This window comes from Neoarius graeffei, chromosome 19 (genome assembly GCF_027579695.1).
Source record: "Neoarius graeffei isolate fNeoGra1 chromosome 19, fNeoGra1.pri, whole genome shotgun sequence".
In the NCBI taxonomy this organism is placed as follows: Eukaryota; Metazoa; Chordata; class Actinopteri; order Siluriformes; family Ariidae; genus Neoarius; species Neoarius graeffei.
This window is the reverse complement of record NC_083587.1, coordinates 34,872,143-34,893,971: the sequence shown is the minus strand read 5'-3', so window position 1 is coordinate 34,893,971 and position 21,829 is coordinate 34,872,143. Positions and strand designations below refer to the sequence as shown.

Genomic DNA, 21,829 nt, shown 5'->3' with positions numbered 1-21,829 from the left:
TCAGGCAGCACTGCATTAAAAGCAGGCATGATTCTCTAATGGAAATCACTGCATGGGCTCAGGAACACTTCCAGAAATCACTGTCTGTGAACACAGTTCGCTGTGCCACCCACAAATACAGGTTTAAAGGAGACACGCAGAACCTTTATTTTGAAATACATTTCTGAGTGGATGGTATCTCCACCCTTGACTCTTGTATGCTGCATAAATGAGAATTTAAAAAATATATTTTTGAGAGTTAAAATCGACTGCAAAGTTGGCATTCGAGCTGCCCCGCTGAGCCAGCCAGCCCCAAGTGCATGACGTCACAGCAGGAACCAGTTTTAAGGCTGAGGCCTTTGACAGCTATAGACCAAAGTCATATAAATAAAAATTTATGGTGAAAGTAAGAAATACTGTTACCGACTTGCTCAACTAAGACTGATTTGACTTCATTGATTGTGGGTTGGGTGGCACGGTGGTGTAGTGGTTAGCGCTGTTGCCTAACAGCAAGAAGGTCTGGGTTCGAGCCTCGTGGCCGGCGAGGGCCTTTCTGTGCGGAGTTTGCATGTTCTCCCCGTGTCCGCGTGGGTTTCCTCCAGGTGCTCCGGTTTCCCCCACAGTCCAAAGACATGCAGGTTAGGTTAACTGGTGACTCTAAATTGACCGTAGGTGTGAATGTGAGTGTGAATGGTTGTCTGTGTCTATGTGTCAGCCCTGTGATGACCTGGTGACTTGTCCAGGGTGTACCCTGCCTTTCGCCCATAGCCAGCTGGGATAGGCTCCAGCTTGCCTGCGACCCTGTAGAAGGATAAAGCGGCTAGAGATAATGAAATGAGATGAGATGATTGTGGGTTGACTCTCATCAAAATAGGATAGGTGTTATGCAACATACATGTACATGCATGCATTTTCACTGATAAAACATAAAAGGCTAATTAAATAATCAGATAAACTGAGACAATCACATTCTGAAGCAAATTAAATAATCTTATACCGGTAACTTAAACACACAATACAAGTTACATGTATGAATCTAAATGCAGGTAAACAACGTGTTTTTGTAGTTTTATATTCAAATGAGAGTCGGAGCTTACCCATCTGTGTTCTCACTTCTTGAAGGCCGATCTTGTGGTCGATTGTTTTGAAACAATCTGACTTTTCGTTGTTCGTTCAGTTCTCCATTCATTCGCTTCTTCCATGTAAAGGCGAGATGGCAGCGATATCCAGTGAAGAAATTAGACAACTGCTCCACTCATTCTCCATTTTCTCCATACTGAGTACTCCGCCATTACTGCTCAGCTCAGGCAATTACTAAAACCTGGGACGGAACGGAACGTCACCGGTTTTAGCAATAACAGCGGGGAGGTTACTGCCTGAGCGATATGTCCCGTCCTGTTCCGTCCCGGGTTTTACCAACAACCCTCGGCTCACACTCAGGAAGAACTGGTGCAACTGAACTTGCTTTCCTTTTCTTGCAGTTGTATTTAATTGCTGGTACTGCACCCTCTTTCAATACGGGCTTATAGCCAACGCTGCTCAACAGATCAGAGGTTTCGTATGAGTCTTCAGTAAAATGTGCAGAGCAGAGGAGAGACCACTTCGTAGGTGCCCAATGTGCCCGTGAACTTCTTGCAAAACACAACCATCCAGCTTGTTATCAGCACTCAATTCAAAAGCCAGCATCTGTGATGATGGCTATGGCATGGGCAGCTTGCACATCTGGAAAGGCACCATTAACACTGAAAGGTATATACAGGTTTTAGGGCAACATGCTTCCATCCAGACAATGTCTTTTTCTGGGAAGGCCTTGCATATTTCAGCAAGACAATGCTAAACCACATGCTGCATCTATTACAACAGCATGGCTTCGTAATAGAAGCTATGCGATTGTAATCGAAGCAGGATGCGGTTTGAGTCTGGTTCCTCTTGAGGTTTCTTCCTCATGTCATCTGAGGGAGTTTTTCCTTGCCACCATCACCACAGGCTTGTTCATTGGGGATAGATTAAGGATAAAGTTAGCTCATGTTTAAAGTCATTCAAATTCTGTAAAGCTGCTTTGCGACAATGTCTATTGTTAAAAGCGCTATAGAAATAAACTTGACTTGACTTGACTTGACTAGAAGAGTACAGGTGCTGAACTGGCCTGCTTGCAGTCCAGACCATTCACCAATTGAAAACATTTGGCACATCATGAAATGAAAACTACAACAAAGAAGACCCATAACTGTTGAGCAGCAAGAATCCTGTATCAGGAAAGAATGGGACAACATTCCTCTCCCAAAACTCCAGCAATTGGTCGCCTTGGTGCCCAGATGTTTACAGAATGTTGTTAAAAGAAGAGGGGATGCTGTACAGTGACATTCGCCTGTCCCAACTTTTAAAAATGTATTACTGCCCTCAAATTGAAAATTACCTTATTTTTTTTCTTAAAATGCTACATTTTCTCAGTTTAAACATTTGATGTACTGTCTATTCTCTATTGTGAAAAAAATATATGGATTTATGAGATTTGCAAATCATTCCATTCTGTTGTTATTTACAACCCCGATTCCAAAAAAGTTGGGACAAAGTATAAATTGTAAATAAAAACGGAATGCAATGATGTGGAAGTTTCAAAATTCCATATTTTATTCAGAATAGAACATAGATGGCATATCAAATGTTTAAACTGAGAAAATGTATCATTTAAAGAGAAAAATTAGGTGATTTTAAATTTCATGACAACACATCTCAAAGTTGGGACAAGGCCATGTTTACCACTGTGAGACATCCCCTTTTCACTTTACAACAGTCTGTAAACGTCTGGGGACCGAGGAGACAAGTTGCTCAAGTTTAGGGATAGGAATGTTAACCCATTCTTGTCTAATGTAGGATTCTAGTTGCTCAACTGTCTTAGGTCTTTTTTGTCATATCGTCCGTTTTATGATGCACCAAATCTTTTCTATGGGTGAAAGATCTGAACTGCAGGCTGGCCAGTTGAGTACCCGGACCCTTCTTCTACGCAGCCATGATGCTGTAATTGATGCAGTATGTGGTTTGGCATTGTCATGTTGGAAAATGCAAGGTCTTCCCTGAAAGAGACGTTGTCTGGATGGGAGCATATGTTGCTCTAGAACCTGGATATACCTTTCAGCATTGATGGTGTCTTTCCAGATGTGTAAGCTGCCCATGCCACACGCACTAATGCAACCCCATACCATCAGAGATGCAGGCTTCTGAACTGAGCACTGATAACAACTTGGGTCGTGCTTCTCCTCTTTAGTCCAAATGACACGGCGTCCCTGATTTCCATAAAGAACTTTAAATTTTGATTCGTCTGACCACAGAACAGTTTTCCACTTTGCCACAGTCCATTTTTAATGAGCCTTGGCCCAGAGAAGACGTCTGCGCTTCTGGATCATGTTTAGATACGGCTTCTTCTTTGAACTATAGAGTTTTAGCTGGCAACGGCGGATGGCACCGTGAATTGTGTTCACAGATAATGTTCTCTGGAAATATTCCTGAGCCCATTTTGTGATTTCCAATACAGAAGCATGCCTGTATGTGATGAAGTGCCGTCTAAGGGCCCGAAGATCACGGGCACCCAGTATGGTTTTCCGGCCTTGACCCTTACGCACAGAGATTCTTCCAGATTCTCTGAATCTTTTGATGATATTATGCACTGTAGATGATGATATGTTCAAACTCTTTCCAATTTTACACTGTCGAACTCCTTTCTGATATTGCTCCACTATTTGTCGGCACATAATTAGGGGGATTGGTGATCCTCTTCCCATCTTTACTTCTGAGAGCCACTGCCACTCCAAGATGCTCTTTTTATACCCAGTCATATTAATGACCTATTGCCAATTGAGCTAATGAGTTGCAATTTGGTCCTCCATCTGTTCCTTTTTTGTACCTTTAACTTTTCCAGCCTCTTATTGCCCCTGTCCCAACTTTTTTGAGTTATGTTGCTGTCATGAAATTTCAAATGAGCCAATACATTCACATTATCTCTAGCCGCTTTATCCTTCTACAGGGTCGCAGGCAAGCTGGAGCCTATCCCAGCTGACTACGGGCGAAAGGCGGGGTACACCCTGGACAAGTCGCCAGGTCATCACAGGGCTGACACATAGACACAGACAACCATTCACACTCACACGTACAGTCAATTTAGAGTCACCAGTTAACCTAACCTGCATGTCTTTGGACTGTGGGGGAAACCGGAAACCCACGCGGACACGGGGAGAACATGCAAACTCCACACAGAAAGGCCCTCGCCGGCCCCGGGGCTCGAACCCAGGACCTTCTTGCTGTGAGGCGACAGCGCTAACCATTACACCACCGTGCCGCCCCAAATGAGCCAATATTTGGCATGAAATTTCAAAATGTCTCACTTTCGACATTTGATATGTTGTCTATGTTCTATTGTGAATACAATATCAGTTTTTGAGATTTGTAAATGATTGCATTCTGTTTTTATTTACAATTTGTACTTTGTCCCAACTTTTTTGGAATCGGGGTTGTACATTTTACACAGCATCCCAACTGTATTTTTTTTTTTTTTTGGAATTGGGGTTGTAGTTCAGCAGGTTATGTTATGGTCAGGATTTCAAAATGTTCGTTCATATGCCCCTTTTTAACTTTGAGCATCTTCCCATTTAAGGGTGTGGTTACAGCCCTGACCTGTAAGCTTCAAATGAGGAATTTATTAGCCTTCCAACTTGATTTCCAAATCTCTTATGGGGCATTTGTCTGGTCCTCAGTTTGCACACTATACAGTGGTGCTTGAAAGTTTGTGAACCTTTTAGAATTTTTTATATTTCTGCAGATACCATCAGATTTTCACACAAGTACTAAAAGTAGATAAAGAGAACACAGTTAAACAAATGAGACAGAAATAGTATACTTGGTCATTTATTTATTGAGGAAAATGATCCAATATTACATATCTGTCAGTGGCAAAATTATGTGAACCTCTAGGATTAGCAGTTAAAATTAGAATGTGAAATTAGAGTCAGGTGTTTTCAATCAATGGGATGACAATCAGGTGTGAGTGGGCACCCTGTTTTGTTTAAAGAACAGGGATCTATCAAAGTCTGAGCTTCACAACACATGTTTGTGGAAGTGTATCATGGCATGAACAAAATAGATTTCTGTGGACCACAAAAAAAGCATTGTTGATGCTCATCAGGCTGGAAAAGGTTACAAAACCATCTCTAAAGAGTTTGGACTCCACCAATCCACAGTCAGGCAGATTGTGTACGAATGGAGGAAATTCACAACCACTGTTACCCTCCCCAGGAGTGGTCGACCAACAAAGATCACTCCAAGAGCAAGGCCTGTAATAGTCGGCGAGGTCACAAAGGACCCCAGGGTGACTTCTAAGCAACTGAAGGCCTCTCTCACATTGGCTAATGTTAATGTTCATGAGTCGACCATCAGGAGAACACTGAACAACAATGGTGTGCATGGCAGGGCTGCAAGGAGAAAGACACTGTTCTCCAAAGAGAACATTGTTGCTTATCTGCAGTTTGCTACAGATCACGTGGACAAGCCAGAAGGCTATTGGAAAAATGTTTTGTAGACGGATGAAACCAAAATAGAACTTTTTGGTTTAAATGAAAAGCGTTATGTTTGGAGAAAGGAAAACACTGCATTCCAGCATAAGAACCTTATCCCATCTGTGAAACATGGTGGTGGTAGTATCATGGTTTGAGCCTGTTTTGCTGCATCTGGGCCAGGACGGCTTGCCATCATTGATGGAACAATGAATTCTGAATTATACCAGTGAATTCTAAAGGAAAATGGCAGGACATCTGCCCATGAACTGAATCTCACGAGAAGGTGAGTCATGCAGCAAGACAATGACCCTAAGCACGCAAGTCGTTCTACCAAAGAATGGTTAAAGAAGAATGAAGTGAATGTTTTGGAATGGCCAAGTCAAAGTCCTGACCTTAATACACTCAAAATGTTGTGGAAGGACCTGAAGCAAGCAGTTCATGTGAGGAAACCCACCAACATCCCAGAGTTGGAGCTGTTCTGTACGGAAGAATGAGTTAAAATTCCTCCAAGCTGGTGTGCAGGACTGATCAACAGTTTCCAGAAACATTTAGTTGCAGTTATTGCTGCACAAGGGGGTCACACCAGATACTGAAAGCAAAGGTTCACATACTTTTGCCACTCACAGATACGTAATATTGGATCATTTTCCTCAATAAATAAATGACCAAGTATAATATTTTTGTCTCATTTGTTTAACTGGGTTCTCTTTATCTACTTTTAGGACTTGTGTGAAAATCTGATGATGTTTTAGGTCATATTTATGCAGAAATATAGAAAATTCTAAAGGATTCACAAACTTTCAAGCACCAATGTAAATGAAATGTCTTCAAATGACCATGGTACAGACATCTTCCCTGTGTTTGGATGCATAAGTGAAAACTATTTGATGAAAAGTTTTGAGGTAAAGTCAAGTTTAAAACAAAGAGCCACTGTTAGCCCTGAAGTAAGGCTCTTAATCTTTAAACTATTCTACTTTCATGAATTCAGTTACCATATAGATATGATTATTTTGTTATAAATATGCATTAGGTGAGACGATGCTTGACTAGGAGGATGAGTGCATTGTGCGTATGCTGGGTTCGGGGAACTCCCCATTGTATGACTCAATGCTGAACCTCCACTGATGCTAAATCTTCCATTTGTGAAAATTCAATCCAAAGTGAAAGGGCAACAGTTCTCACACAACAACCCCCCCCCAACACACACACAAACACCATTCAATAGCACAAAGATTTCTGGCAACTGCACATATTTTAATTGTGTATAATATGTTCAAGACATTAATTCTCTAAATACATAGAACTGATGAATACATAAATTTATTCTACTTCTCACATCCCATCTTACCACAGTAATTAAACATTGAATACATTCCAGGCAATAATCACACATAAAATACAGATATTGTGATTCTGTTCAACAGTTTAAGCACATTGTGTTATAACCACTGTCCGCTCAGAAGCAGTAGACATGGGACTTGCTGTTGTGGAATAAGTCCTTCTTTTGGCATCCACTAATTTCATGGCTTCAATAACCCAGGGCTTCTTTGGGTCTGCACAGAGTTTACGCTTATTCACAGTGGTCAACCTTTAAATGCACAGAAGTAAAGAAAAAAAATCAGTTGGCATATGACCAGAAGTTAGGTGAAGTTTAACCCTTTAACCTCCTGACTTATTTGTACATATTAATCTAAAAGCATACTATTTCGTAACGATGATGAGTTATTCAGTAAATTCATTTAAACTGATTAGGAAGGTATACTGTTAAGAAAGTGAGGTATATAATTCTGGACCTGCAGATGCTATTAACTATTAATAAGACCAATTTGTCAGACTATATTGATGATACAAAACAAGATATTGGTCACAAATAATAATCATTTAAAAAACACTAAGAAAAACCTGTTTCTTTCGATATAGTGTTATAATTTTTAAACATAGAAGCAAGCATACTTACACAACAGCTGTAATTGAGCAAAGGCCTGAGTTCTGTACATAGTAATTTTTTATCCTTGTGGCAGGCAAGGTTCTATTTGGCGTCTTGAGACAGACACATGGATTTGCACTTGCTGTTTAGACAAGAATAGAGAAGGGGGAAAAATGAAGAAACAAAAGACAAATATCATCCCAAATCATTTAGTTTCATCACAGTACAAAAAGGAAGAAAGAAAAAAAAGGGTAGAAAGAAAACGAAAAACACTGTAAATCTCCTCACATTTGCAGGTGGTGGCTGTGAGCAGCACAGCAAACAGATACAATAGTGCCGTTCTCATCTCTTCACCCGGACCAGACTGATAAGTGAAACTGGATAACGACCACCAAGTATTAATTTATACATGCTCAGGACAGGAAAAAATACTTCATAGGTTCCTATCACCCCCCCCCCCCCCCCATTACCACCACGACCACCCTCCCCTCACCTCCCCCACCTTTGATTGATTGAAGTGTTTATTTTGAATATGAAAAGCAAAAAAATAATAAAAAGAAAACTAAAACAAACATTTAAACATAATACATATAAATACATATTTGAAAAGGAGTGAGAAGAAGTATAACTTATTACTTCCTTATATAAGATACAGAAGCTTCACATGTCACTCACTGGAACATTGGTAAATGTTTTGTCAGCCCACCATTCTTAGTGTATCTTTTAAAGATGTGTGGGCAATGCATGAAAATTCTGACTGATATGATTTATAGAACTTCTTGTTGCATCAATAGAACACAATACTTGTAGTTCTGTTACGACAATTTAGATTAACTGGTAGAAAAGAATTTTTTTGTGATGGTCAGATTGAGTCACTTTGCTGAAACACTGGTAAACATTTGTTGTACCATCCCACCTGTCTCTGTGTGTGTGTGTGTGTGTGTGTGGTGGTTACACTTGACCATTTCTCTGAAACTAAATCTACTGTTCATACCGTAGGGTGTGTTTCAAAATGGAAAGTACCGACCAGTACTCAGATGTATAAACTGCCATTATACTAAATCATCAAGACTACTGTACAAGCTCAAATTTTATTGTATGATGTAATTACTATGCTGAAAACTAAACCTGTCCATGAAGAACTAGGGCATAAATAGACAGATCTATAATTATGCTATTTTCCGATTACAACAGGTAAGCTTAACTTGTATACATTTGAAACGTTCTGATGCAGAGCTACTTTATGTCTGAGCTGGTTTCCTGTTTCTGGTTGTGGTTGCAGTTGTACAGGGGCTGCAAAGTATGTGGTCACTCACAGCACACACAGGAAATTCATACAGCACTGATGACGGAGAGAAGACGTTTCCAGGTACAGGGCTTGCCATTCTAATCATCCGACCTCAACATATTCTGATACAAAATTCTTAGAAACACTAACAAAATGTTTCATTGTGTACAACTTTATCATGCGATAATTCTGAGATCCAGACTAAACCTTGGCAACTGGCAATTCAACATTTTTCACAAAATTAAAAAGCAAAAAATAACACGTCATTATTTTTTTAAGGAAAATATTCATCCATCCATCCATCCATCCATACATGATCTGTAGCCGCTTATCTTGTGCAAAAGAGTCAATATACCAATGTGTCAATTGTACCACTACGTTTACAATAAATTGGCAATATTTTGGTGGGTCGTTTATTCCATGATTATAGTGCAAACTTTTTAACCTCTTGACTAAGTTGGAGTTGTCTAAAAATAACATTACATATGTACAGTGGTGCTTGAAAGTTTGTGAACCCTTTAGAATTTTCTATATTTCTGCATAAATATGACCTAAAACATCAGATTTTCACACAAGTCCTAAAAGTAGATAAAGAGAACCCAGTTAAACAAATGAGACAAAAATATTATACTTGGTCATTTATTTATTGAGGAAAATGATCCAATATTACATATCTGTGAGTGGCAAAAGTATGTGAACCTTTGCTTTCAGTATCTGGTGTGACCCCCTTGTGCAGCAATAACTGCAAATAAACATTTCCAGTAACTGTTGATCAGTCCTGCACACCGGCTTGGAGGAATTTTAGCCCATTCCTCCATACAGAACAGCTCCAACTCTGGGATGTTGATGGGTTTCCTCACATGAACTGCTCGCTTCAGGTCCTTCCACAATATTTCAATTGGATTAAGGTCAGGATTTTGACTTGGCCATTCCAAAACATTATTCTTCTTTAACCATTCTTTGGTAGAACGACTTGTGCACTTAGGGTCATCTTGCTGCATGACCCACCTTCTCTTGAGATTCAGTTCATGGACAGATGTCCTGACATTTTCCTTTAGAATTCACTGGTATAATTCAGAATTCATGGTTCCATCAATAATGAGAAGCCGTCCTGGCTCAGGTGCAGCAAAACAGGCCCAAACCATGGTACTATCACCACCATGTTTCACAGATGGGATAAGGTTCTTATGCTGGAATGCAGTGTTTTCCTTTCGCCAAACATAACACTTCTCATTTATACCAAAAAGTTCTATTTTGGTCTCATCTGTCCACAAAACATTTTTCCAATAGCCTTCTGGCTTGTCCACTTGATCTTTAGCAAACTGCAGATGAGCAGCAATGTTCTTTTTGGAGAGCAGTGTCTTTCTCCTTGCAACCCTGCCATGCACACCATTGTTGTTCAGTGTTCTCCTGATGGCTGACTCATGAACATTAGCATTAGCCAATGTGAGAGAGGCCTTCAGTTGCTTAGAAGTTACCCTGGGGTCCTTTGTGACCTCACCGACTATTACACGCCTTGCTCTTGGAGTGATCTTTGTTGGTCAACCACTCCTGGGGAGGGTAACAATGCTCTTGAAGTTTCTCCATTTGTATACAATCTGTGACTGTGCATTGGTGGAGTCCAAACTCTTTAGAGATGGTTTTGTAACCTTTTCCAGCCTGATGAGCATCAACAACACTTTTTCTGAGGTCTTCAGAAATCTCCTTTGTTCGTGCCATGATACACTTCCACAAACATGTGTTGTGAAGATCAGATTTTGATAGATCCCTGTTCTTTAAATAAAACAGGGTGCCCACTCACACCTGATTGTCATCCCATTGATTGAAAACACCTGACTCTAATTTCACCTTCTAAATTTTAACTGCTAATCCTAGAGGTTCACATAATTTTGCCACTGACAGATATTGGATCATTTTCCTGAATAAATAAATGACCAAGTATAATATTTTTGTCTCTTTTGTTTAACTGAGTTCTCTTTATCTACTTTTAGGACTTGTGTGAAAATCTGTTTTAGGTCATATTTATGCAGAAATATAGAAAATTCTAAAGGGTTCACAAACTTTCAAGCACCACTGTAGTTCTAGTATGTTATTTGAGATTAATTATTAGAAAATAATTGTTTCTGACGATATGGTATCAACAGAATTCATATTTTCCTGTCTTTTACTGTCAGTACTAACCATTTCAAAACACATTTTTAAACTTGAAGGGCACTCGGTAGAGCGTCTACCTCTGCCAAGCTACATATCCGGATGTGCATCAAAATCTAATCAATTGTTCCTTGGCTCATGGCTCGCATTTCCTCAAAATACATTCACTACCTTTTGAGTTACGTTGAGAACAGACAAAGAAACAAACAAATGGAGGTGAAAACAACCTGTTCCAACAAAGATGGCAGAAGTAAATATCAGGAAACAACACAGAACTCTGAAAGGAAGTATTCTTCACTTGTGGATGAATCCTCAAATGGCACCGCATTGAAGGGATAGTCATTGTAGTCTTCTGCAATACTAGGTAACATTAAACATGTACGACAATATGGATGCATTTCACATGCATGACACAAACCAGTTACAGAAGATTCACTAAACTTTACTACACTGTCAGAAACAGGGGTACAGTAGGAGTCCATTTCTGTCCCCCAAGGTACAATCTACACTAATGCACTCTTTACGGCTCATTATTTGACCTCAAGGTAACTATGTGTACCATTTAGGCATCAAAAAGGTACATATGTTCCCAAGCAGTATATAAACGGTACAAATAAGTACCTTCAAGGGAACTGTCCCAGTGACAAGCCATTGTACCCCTAAATGTATGCTCATAAAATGACTTTCAAGTAAATTGCAGTGTTATGCTGGGATTCAAACCCAGGTCACTGGCGTGATAATCCAGTAAACCCCCACTAGGCCACCAGGGGGATGACACAAGTGCAGAGGCGTGAGGTGAAAGTAGAGTATCAAAAACAGTTTATTTACACTATATACAGTCCAAAGGAAAAAAAAAAGGATAATCCAAAAGCTCCGAAGATGTACAAAAAACAAAAATATCCAAAGGGTCAAAGTCCAAAATCCAACTAAGAAAAGAAGAGGCAAAAACTCAAACGCTCAGAAGATCAAAAGGTCAAAACAAAATCGACAAACTCCAAAAGAAAGAAGCAAAAACCAAGAATACAAAGACACAGGCAAGGTACATGGGGCAGAGGGAACTAGCACTAACAGCATAGCATAGGAAAAAGACTCCGTGACAAGGGAACAAACAGAGGGGTATTTATACACACACTAATTAAGGAACAGAGCAGGGCAGGAAACAGGCAATGAAGACAAACACAAACCCAGTGGTGGCCTCTAGAGGCCAAAACAGTCCCAGTCCTAACATGTAGCAGTTATTCCTAATGTACGCTGTATAAATATGAACTTCTCCGGTAAAATGTAGAACTATAAGTGTGGCAGTTCGTAAGAGTGGGAGGAGCACAGAAGATGGCAGGACAGAACTAAGTTTCGTAATCCTTTTATTTTACACACTTTTCAGTGGTCTCTCATAACCATATAGACGGACACACGCACACACACATCAGGTGTCTGGTTCGGGAGAGAGCTCTCCTCTCTCTCTCTCTTTCTCTCTCCTTAAATAGGGTGCGGTGACTGGGGAAGGCACACAAACACACGTTAATTAACATCAGGTGCAGTGATTCTGCCACTTATCTTCCCTGACTCCGCCCTCCGGTCACAGAGCGATGCTTGACCACGCCCCCGTTGCCACATACCCCCACCGCCCGACTCAGGCCGGGTGGCCATTCAGCCTGCAGCTGACTCCCCCCCCCCGACAGGAGAGGAAGTCCACCACGACCATCTGTGCCCCTGGCCTGTGGATCACCTTGAAGTTAAAGGGTTGGAGTGCCAGATACCAACAGGTGATCCACACGTTGGCATCCTTCATGCGGTGGAGCCACTGGAGGGGTGCGTGGTCCAAACAGAGGGTGAAAGGGCATCCCAGCAGGTAGTAACGGTGGGTGAGGACCGCCCACTTAATTGGCAGGCACTCTTTTTCTATAGTGCTGTAGCGCCCCTCACGCACCGACAGCTTCCTACTGATATATAGCACTAGGCGGTCCTCCCCCTCCATCTCCTGGGACAAAACAGCCCCCAGCCCTCTGTCCGACGCATCCGTCTGTAACAAAGGGGAGAGAAAAGTCAGGGGAGTGTAACAGTGGCCCCCCACACAGTGCAGCCTTCACCTCAGAAAAAACCCGCTGGCATTGCTCCGTCCACTGGACCGGATCTGGTGACCCCTTTATAGTCAGATCAGTCACCGGGCTGGTGACATCCGAATAATTAGGAATAAACCTATGATGGTAGCCAGCCAGCCCAGGAACTGTCTCACCCCCTTTTTGGTCTTGGGCCTCGGGCAGGCCACAATTGCTGCTGTCTTGTTAATTTGGGGACGCACCTGCCCATTGCCCAAGTGGAAGCCCAGATACCGTACTTCCACCCACCCAATCGCACACTTTTTCGGGTTGGCTGTGAGACCCGCTCGCCTCAGTGACCTAAGGACGGCCCTCAGGTGTTGTAGGTGCCACGGCCAGTCATTACTATAAATAATGATGTCGTCGAGGTATGCGGCCACATAGGTGGCATGGGGGCGGAGGACCATATCCATTAGCCGCTGAAAGGTAGTGGGCGCCCCAAACAGCCCAAAAAGAAGTGTGACAAACTGGTGTAAGCCGAACGGTGTGGAAAAGGACATTTTTTCTCGGGATAATGGAGTCAAGGGGATCTGCCAATAACCCTTTGTCAAATCCAGTGTCGAGTAAAAGCGAGCTGTGCCTAGTCGATCAAGCAACTCATCAATACGAGGCATTGGGTACACGTCGAATTTAGACACCACGTTGACTTTTCTATAGTCTACACAGAACCGGACCAACCCATCGGCCTTGGGTACCAAGACCACCGGGCTGCTCCAGTCACTGTGGGACTCCTCGATGATGCCCATTTCGAGCATGGCCTCGAGTTTTCCCGAACCACTTTTTTCTTGTGTTCGGGTAGCCTGTAAGGGCAGCTACGCACTACCACCCCCGGGGGCATCTCAATGTTCAACTAAACCGTCCGTTTGTGGGTGATACACGCTGGTGTGGATTGGCTTAATACCTAACAACCCATACAGTTCGTTCAGTGTACGTGACATAAATGAGGTGCCTTGGTCAGTCAGAATCTCTTTCGGGATTCCAACTCGGGAGATGACGCGGAAGAGCGCTTCCACAATACTGCGTGCTGAGATATTGCAAAGAGGCACTGCTTCCGGGTATCGCGTTGCATAGTCCACCAGAACTAAAATAAAGCGGTACCCTCGTGTTGACCGATCTAATGGCCCGACGAGATCCATCCCAATTCTTTCGAACGGGGTCTCAATTAATGGTAGAGGGTGCAAAGGCGCTTTTGGAATGGCCGCTGGATTTACTAACTGGCATTTGAGGCATGCCGTACACCACCTACGGACATCGCCGCGAATCCCTGGCTAATAGAACCGGGCCATTATTCGGGCTAGTGTCTTATCCTGCCCTAAGTGTCCAGCCATGGGATTAAAGTGAGCTGCCTGGAATACCAATTCCCAGCGGCTCTTTGGAATTTTTACGCACTTCCTGTTTCCTGAGTTGTTCGCGCCGAGTCCTTTTTCCCGCGAATGCCGGCGTTAATTACTAATCCTTTTTTAACTTTTTTTCTATAAATAAATTTCCAGTATCGTCTTCATTTTTATTATACTGTCGCTTTCATTTTTGTACTTTTCACTTTCGCTTTCCTTTTTCCGTTTTTTTTCCCGGTTTTTTCTCTTTCTTTTTTCGGAAGAACGCCGAGACCGGAAGCTTTCTTTTTCTCTCCTCCTGTGTAAAGTCCACAAGCGGAGGCCATCTGATCTGCTTTAATATCAACAGATCTTCATTTAAGGTACGTGAATCTTTTCATCATGGCATACCTTCAGCCTGTTCAGTGTGCTGAGTGCAGGATGTTTAGTCATTCTTCCTCCGTCACTAGCGATAGCTCTATTAGTTTTACTTGTGATAAGTGCAGATTAGTTAGCTCTCTGACAGAGAAGATTTCAGTGCTAGAAGCGCGTGTCCAGGCTTTAGAGCAGGTTAGTGAGCGTGAGAACAGTGTAGTTTCTGTTAGGGAAAGTCTGGACGCCCTAGGTGGAGTTAGCAATCCCCCACCTCCGGCATTAGAGCCCTTACAGCGGGGCGAATGGGTGACGGCTCGGCGGCATAAGCGTAGAGCCAAAGCTACCGCAGAGGCTCGCCCACGGGAGCACCACTCCTCTCCGCGTCACGTGTCGAACAGGTTTGCTCTCCTTAGTGATGCACCCACTGAGAAACCTGAAAGAGCTCTGGTTATAGGGGACTCTATCATACGGCACGTGAAATTAGCTCAGCCTTTAGGGGCACCAGCAGCTTTAGTCAGGTGTATACCGGGAGCCAGGGCACCGGACATAGCAGGTAATCTTAGGGTCCTAGGCAAGCACAGGTTCTCAAAGATAGTTATCCATGCAGGAGCTAATGATATATGCCTTCGTCAGTCTGAGGTTACTAAGAGTAACTTTGTAGAGGTGTTTAAATTAGCGAAGGCAATGTCCGATGCTGTAGTATGCTCTGGCCCCATCCCAATGCGGCGTGGCAATGTAGCTTACAGCAGGTTATGGTCGCTGAACTGCTGGCTGTCCAGGTGGTGCTCTGAAAACAGTGTGGGCTTTACAGATAATTGGGCTAATTTTGAGGGCACTGCTGGCCTGTTAGGGCGGGACGGTATCCATCCCACTCGGGAAGGTGCTGCTCTCATTTCCTGCAGCATAGGTCATAGTCTCAGAACAGGCCTAGTTAATTTCTGACAATCCAGAGCCAAGGCCAGGGAGCAGACGAACAGGCTAAACCGACTGTCTGCTAGCTGCACAGAGTCGTCACTCAGGGCCCACTACATCGAGACTGTGTCTGTTCCCCGAGCTCAACAAAAAGGTAGAAATTTTCAGAGAGTTTGTTCCAGTAACCTAATCAATATAAAATTAGATCAGACTGACTGTACAGCTGCTGCCAGCACCTTTGATCTAAAGGTGGGGCTATTAAATATTAGATCTCTTACATCTAAAGCGCTAATGGTTAATGAACTCATTACTGATCAGGAGTTTAATGTACTGTGTTTAACAGAAACATGGATTAAGCCAAATGAATATATAGCATTAAATGAAGCGAGTCCTCCTGGATACAGTTATATACACCAGCCTCGTCTAACTGGCAGAGGAGGAGGCGTCGCGGTTATTTATAACGATTATCTAGGTGTAACACACAAACCTGGTTATAAATTTAATACATTTGAAGTTCTTCATACTCATATAATGTATGTAGCCTCGAAAAATAAGTCTACCCAGTTAATTCCATTGCTTATTATTTACAGGCCCCCGGGGCCATATTCTGAGTTTCTTTCTGAATTTGCAGATTTTATCTCAGATTTGGTTATTTCCTTAGACAAAGCTTTAGTTGTCGGAGATTTTAATATTCACTTTGATAACCCAGAAGACCCTTTAAAAACAGCGTTTGTGTCCATCTTAGATTCAGTCGGGATTAAGCAGAATGTCATAGGACTGACCCATAATGGTGGTCACACCCTTGATCTAATACTAACATTCAGATTAAACGTAGACAATATAGTCATACTTCCACAGTCTGAAGTTATCTCAGATCATTGTCTCATCTCATTCAAAATATGTCTGAGTAATAATATATGCACCTCACCACGCTACTGTATTAAATGTACTTTCACGTCAACTACTGCACAGAGCTTTATAAATTATCTCCCAGAGCTGTCAACTTTGATTGGGTCGCTGTCAGCCCCTGCAGAACTCGATCAGGCAACTGAATGCTTAGAGTCAACATTCCGCCATACTTTAGATAATGTAGCTCCTCTAAAAAGGAAAATGGTCAGAGACAAAAAATTAGCACCCTGGTATAATGATGACACTCGCACATTAAAACAGACCACTCGAAAATTGGAACGTAAATGGCGTCAAACAAAATTGGTAGTGTTCAAATTGGCGTGGAAGGAGAGCTTTCTGAAGTATAGAAAAGCTCTTAGTGCTGCGAGATCAACATATCTCTCCTCCCTAATAGAAGATAACAAAAATAATCCTAGATTCCTATTTAATACTGTAGCAAAATTAACCAGGAATAAGTCCACTATCAACACATGCACACCTGCAGTATGTAGTAGCAACGACTTCATGAATTTTTTTTAATGACAAAATTGAGAATATCCGACAAAAAATTCAAACTACTAATTTAAGGTTAGACAATGAAAGTGACCTTGTAGTTAACAATATAACTGTATCAGATCATCAGTTAGAATGTTTTACTCCCCTAAAAGAAACTGAATTACTTTCATTAATCTCTACATCAAAAGCCTCAACTTGCGTACTAGATCCCTTACCGACACATCTATTCAAACAGATAATGCCTGGAGTAATTGAACCGCTTCTAAAAATAATAAATTCTTCTCTTATGATTGGCTATGTACCCAAATCCTTTAAACTAGCAGTTATCAAACCCCTGATTAAAAAACCTGACCTTGATCCCTGTCAGCTGTCCAATTATTGGCCAATATCAAACCTCCCCTTTATCTCCAAGATCCTTGAAAAAGCTGTGGCACAGCAGTTATGCTCATATTTACATAGGAATAACATCCATGAAATGTATCAGTCAGGATTTAGACCTCATCATAGCACAGAGACAGCACTGGTTAAAGTAGTAAATGACCTACTGTTGGCGTCTGATCAGGGCTGTGTCTCGCTACTTGTGTTGCTTGACCTTAGTGCAGCATTTGATACCATTGATCATTCCATTCTTCTGGATAGACTAGAAAATGTTGTGGGAGTTAAGGGAATGGCCCTCTCCTGGCTCAGGTCTTATCTAACTGATCGTTATCAGTATGTTGATATAAATGGTGATATTTCTAGACGTACCGAGGTAAAGTTTGGTGTTCCACAAGGTTCTGTCTTGGGTCCACTGCTTTTTTCTCTATATATGTTACCTCTGGGCGATATTATTCGTAAACATTGTATTAGTTTCCACTGTTATGCTGATGACACACAGTTGTATGTCTCTGCAAAACCTGATGAGAGACACCAGCTTAATAAAACTGAGGAATGTGTTAAGGACATTAGACACTGGATGCTTATAAATTTCCTTCTGCTTAACTCTGACAAGACTGAAGTACTTGTGCTAGGACCACATACAGCTAGAAGTAAGTTTTCTGATTACACAGTAACTCTGGATGGCCTTTCTGTTTCTTCACGTGCAGCAGTAAAAGACCCCGGAGTGATTATTGACCCCAGTCTTTCATTCAAAACTCACATTGATAACATCACCCGGATAGCTTTCTTTCATCTCAGAAATATTGCAAAGATAAGAAATTTAATGTCATTGCATGATGCAGAAAAACTAGTCCATGCTTTCGTTACCTCCAGGTTGGATTATTGTAATGCCTTACTGTCTGGATGTTCCAATAAGTGCATAAACAAGCTCCAGTTAGTTCAAAATGCCACAGCAAGAGTCCTTACTAGAACTAGAAAATATGACCACATCATGCCTGTCTTATCCACACTGCATTGGCTCCCAATCAAATTTCGTATTGATTATAAAATACTACTATTGACCTTTAAAGCACTAAATGGTCTCGCACCACAGTACCTGAGTGAACTTCTGCTCCTCTATGACCCGCCACGCCTACTTAGATCAAAAGGTGCAGGCTATCTGCTGGTACCTCGTATAGTGAAGGCTACATCAGGGGGCAGAGCCTTTTCTTACAAAGCCCCACTGTTATGGAACAGCCTTCCAAGTAATGTTCGGGAATCAGACACAGTCTCAGCATTTAAGTCTAGGCTGAAAACATCTGTTTAGTCAAGCCTTTTGTTAATGGTGTTTATGAGGTAAAGGAGTAGATCTGGAGGGTCCTCAGACATAGAGTGTTTTGGTAAACTGGGATGTATGGATGCTGTCAGTCCCCACTCGCTTGCTCACTCGAGTTTGTTGACGGTGCAGTGGCTGGCTGCTTTATGTCCCGGGGCTCCCTCATGCCTGTGTTACCTTCTGGCTCTCTCCTTTTAGTTATGCTGTCATAGTTAGTTGCCGGAGTCCCTGCTTGTACTCGGTGCAATATGTATACTGTTCCTACTTATTCAGGTGACATTGGGCATACCTAACCACCTGTGTTTTCTTTCTCTCCCCCCCCACTCCAAATCTGTCCCTCTGAGTTACATGGAGTCAACAGGAAATCTTTTGGTGGAGACGGTGGGGACCTCGACTGGCTATCGTAGCCTGCAGGGAAACGGCCGTCAGACATTCTGTCGCATGTCCCAGACCCGGTGAAATGTAACTGAATTGTCTTGGCCAGGCCTAAGGGTCCCAGGTGCATCTCATCATTGCTGAGGAGTGTGCTCCCATCACCCAATCAAGCATCCAGCCAGAGCAGGTCATGATATATTTTTTTACCATATTAACATGCCATTGTGTGTCATGCCTGATGTAAAGACTCTCGTCTCTGCGAGCCTACCACACAGATTTAATACTTGTCATTTTTAGGGCATACCTAACAACATGTTTTCTTTCTCTCTCTCTCTTCCCCCCCCCCCATCTGTCCCTCTGAGTTACATGTTGATCCTGGGATTGAGATGCTGGCCTCTTCTGCCCCTCGGACCTGCTTGATCCATCCTGGTGCCCTGTGTCTGGTCGGAGTTTTATCGCCCCACTCCTGTGAAGGACGGCCCCATGAGGACAGTTGAGGGTTATACCTGTTAAAACTGTTAATATTATAGTCAGGCTGTCTGTTGTTGCCCAAATGAGGATGGGTTCCCTTTTGAGTCTGGTTCCTCTCGAGGTTTCTTCCTCATGTCGTCTGAGGGAGTTTTTCCTTGCCACCGTCGCCACAGGCTTGCTCATTGGGGATAGATTAGGGATAAAATTAGCTCATGTTTTAAGTCGTTCAAATTCTGTAAAGCTGCTTTGCGACAATGTTTATTGTTAAAAGCGCTGTACAAATAAACTTGATTTGATTTGATTTGATTTGAAAAGCTGCATGACTTGCTCTTTAGTCTGAGTGTCCTGTGTTACTCAGTATAATCTATCCTTCATAATTGCGAAGTAGGGGAAGGACGGGATGGCGTTTGGCTGGAGTGTTTGACCATCGATTACTCTCACTTGGTCAAACGCATGCCACAGAGTCTCGTCTCACGACTGCTCTAATGGAAAATCCACAAGGGATTCCCCAATAGAAAGAGGAGGGGCCGGCGGCTCCTCACTCTGACGTGGAGATGACATAGACGGCTCTGTGACAGCTGCTCCTGCCAATGCAACACCGGGACCTCCCCCTGCTAAACTACGGCAGGACCCACTCTTCACTAAATGACTCATTAATTCCCCAAATCCCGGCCAATCAGTCCCCAAAATTATCGAGTGGGTAAGGCGAGGATTAACCGCCGCCTTTACTCTAAATTTTTCCCCTCAAAAAAGAATGTGGACCAACACTAAAGGGTAGTTGTGAACATCCCCGTGCACACACAACACCTTCACCAATTGTGCTCCCCCCAATGCCTCATCGGATTGAGGTCTGATTACAGCCAGAGTCCACCAACACCTGATATGTATCCCCTTGGACACTCACCGGTATGCGATACGCTCCGGCCCGATCGAGGGCGGCTCCTGGCACATCGGGGATCCGAACTACCACGCCCACCTCCATTACCGAGCACTGCTGTTGGAGGTGGCCCAGCTCCCTGCAGTGCCAGCAACTGGCCCAGGCTTCCTCTCTGTACTGGTGCTCTGGGGCTCACTCACCTGGGGGGGGGGGGACAGACATAGAAGGGAGAAACGGGAGGGCACCGCGGGTGCAGTGGGCTGGCTGGGGTGGCGCCGGCCCCCGCCTCTGCGGTGGGGGAACGGGGCGAGCATGAGACACAGGAGGAGAGAAAGAGAGAGAGAGAGAGAGAGGAGAGGGAAGAAGAGGTTGTCTGTTGTCCTGCCGTCAGGACAGCTGCCAAATGGTCCTCCACCAGCTCGATTGCCTGATCCAGCGACGCCGGGCGGTGACACTGGACCCACTCTGCGGTTCCCGCTGGTAGGCGAGCGATGAACTGCTCCAGTACCACCTGATCGATGATTCCCTCAGCGTCGCGGTTGTCGGCCCTCAACCACCGCCAGCAGGTGTCCCGGAGTTGCTGGCCAAACGCGAACGGCCGGCCGACTTCCTCCAAGCGCAAAGCGCGGAAGCGCTGTCGGTGTTGTTCAGGGGTGCGTCCCACACGCTGGAGGACGGCCCGGCGAAGGTCCGCGTAGGCCAGCCGGCGGTCGGCGGGGAGCTGTAGCGCGGTCAGCTGTGCCTCGCCCGTTAGCAGGGGGAGGAGGCGCGCCGCGCGCTGTTCCACCGGCCATCCCGAGGTCTCTGCTACCTGCTCAAAGAGCATGAGGAAGGCCTCAGGGTCGTCCTGCGGGCCCATCTTCGTTAGGGTGAGGGGGGAAGGGCCCGCGGCGGTGGAGGTGGTGGACCCCGCCGACGCGAGGAGGTGCCGGAACACCTGTCGATCTTCCTGCTATGCCAACACCGGGGCCTCGAACCGTTGCTCTTGCTCCTTCCGGAGGGTGACTAGTGCCTGGTGCTGGCTCTGCTGGGCCGTGGCGAGGGCGTGGACCAGGTCGGCGAAAGGGGAGGACTCCATGGGGCTGTTCTTCTTCTGCGCTCCATGTCCCGTGTAGCATACCCTCCGAAAGATAGTGGACTCGACTGATGGTTTTCAATGTTTATTTCCATGAACCATTTCCATAAAACCAACGTGAGAACTTGTAAAACACAGAAAATGCAACAGTTACATTTTATTTCCACTTAGCACTACATATTAAGCAATACACCGAAGCTTCACTACACAGGTGGGCAAAAGAGTTAGCATAGCTTTCTGACACAAATCGTCAAAACAAATAAATATGACCATAAACAAACACTCACTAACCTTGTGCCTCCTCGGTGGGTTGCTATAAAACATTCACCCTCCGTCGCTTTGTTATT

The 21,829-nt window shown here is 43.6% G+C and overlaps 1 long non-coding RNA gene across 2 annotated transcripts in view; it reads right to left on the bottom strand.

Annotated features, from left to right (window-relative positions):
• Window positions 1–6,758: 6,758 nt before the first annotated feature.
• Window positions 6,759–21,829, bottom strand: part of LOC132867221 (uncharacterized) — a 32,658-nt gene continuing 17,587 nt past the window's right edge. Inside the window, exons 2-4 of one of the 2 annotated variants that reach the window (XR_009650696.1) lie at window positions 7,741–7,829; window positions 7,483–7,594; window positions 6,759–7,113 (exon numbers count right to left, since the gene is read on the bottom strand). This is a non-coding gene — a long non-coding RNA (uncharacterized LOC132867221). Of the gene's footprint in view, window positions 7,114–7,482; window positions 7,595–7,740; window positions 7,846–21,829 lie in introns of those variants that run through there. The other variant, XR_009650695.1, reaches the window with a different exon arrangement.